A 1,796-nucleotide genomic window follows, 5' to 3' on the forward strand; every position below is an offset into this window, starting at 1 on the left:
GTCATCCCTGCTAAGGTATTGCACCATTGAACTTTGGCCAGCTCCTCCCTCATAGCTCCATAGTTCCCTTTATTCAACAGAAATATTGTCACTTCTGATTGTACCGTCTCCCTCTCAAATTGCAGATTGAAGCTTATTGTATTATGGTCACTACTTCCCAATGGCTCCTTCACTTCGAGGTCTCTGACCAATTCTGGTTCGTTACACAATACCAGATCCAGAATTGCCCTCTCCCTGTTCGGCTCCAGCACCAGCTGTTCTAAGAATCCATCTCTGAGGCACTCCACAAAGTCTCTTTCTTGAGGTCCAATACCATCCTGATTCTCCCTGATTTTACCTGCATGTTAAAATCCCCCATAACAACTGTAGTAACATCTTTGCGACAGGCCAATTTCAGCTCCTGATTCAACTTACATCCGACATCCAGACTAATGTTTGGGGGCCTGTAGATGACTCCAAAGAGGGTCTTTTTACCTTTAGTATTTCGCAGCTCTATCCACACTGACTCTACATCCCCTGACTCTAGGTCCCCCTGCGCAAGGGACTGAATATCATCCCTTACCAACAAGGCCACCCCACCCCCTCTGCCCGTCAGTCTGTCCTTACGATAGCACGTGTAGCCTTGAATATTCATTTCCCAGGCCCTGTCCACTTGAAGCCACGTCTCAGTTATCCCCACAATATCGTATCTCCTTCCTATCGGAAAAATGTTGTGTAAATTGGAAGGGTTCAGAAAAGATTTACAAGGATGTTGCCAGGGTTGGAGGATTTGAGCTATAGGAAGATGCTGAATAGGCTAGGGTTGTTTTCCCTGAGCATTGGAGGTTGAGGGGTGACCTTATAGAGGTTTATAAAATCATGAGGGACATGGATAGGATAAATAGACAAAGTCTCGTCCCTGTGGGAGTCCAGAACTAGAGGGGCATAAGTTTAGGGTGAGAGGGGAAAGATATAAAAGAGACCTAAGGGGCAGCTTTTTCATGCAGAGGGTGGTACGTGGATGGGATGAACTTCAGAGGAAGTGGTGGAGGCTAGTGCAATTGCAACATTTAAAAGACATCTGGTTGGGTATATGAATAGGAAGCATTTGGAGGGATATTGTCTGGGTGCTGGCAGGTGTGAATAGATTAGGTTGGGATATCTGGTCTGCATGGATGAGTTTAACTAAAGGGTCTGTTTCCATGCTGTATATCTCTATGACTCTATGATTCCAACTGCTCACACCTCCACCTTGTGAACCTCGTTCTGTCTATCTAGTAGCCTGTATCTCAGTATTCTCCTCAACAACGCTGTCTTATTTCAGTGAGAATACTGATGAAAAGTATTCATTTAGAGATTCTCCTATCTCTTCGGACTCCATGCACAACTTCCCGTTACTGTCCTTGATTGGTCCTAATCTTATTCTAGGTATTTTTTTATTGCTGATATGCCTATAGAAAGCTTTAGGGTTTTCCTTTATCCTATCTGCCAATGACTTCTCATGTCCCCTTCTCACTCTTCTTAGTTCTCTTTTTAGGTGTTTCCTGGCTAGCTTGTAACTCTCAAGCACCCTAACTTAGCCTTCATGCCTCATCCTAACATAAGTATTCTTCTTCCTCTTGACAAGAGATTCAACTTCCTTCGTTAACCAAGGCTCCCTCACTTGACCACTTCCTCCCTGCCAGACAGGTACATATTTATCAAGTACACATGGTAGCTGTTCCTTGAACAAGCTCCAAATTTCAATTGTACCCCTTCCCAGCAGTTTCCTTCCCCATCCTATGCATCCTAAATTTTGCCTAATCACATCATAATTG

Source organism: Chiloscyllium plagiosum, chromosome 20, assembly GCF_004010195.1.
Source record: "Chiloscyllium plagiosum isolate BGI_BamShark_2017 chromosome 20, ASM401019v2, whole genome shotgun sequence".
Taxonomy (NCBI): Eukaryota; Metazoa; Chordata; class Chondrichthyes; order Orectolobiformes; family Hemiscylliidae; genus Chiloscyllium; species Chiloscyllium plagiosum.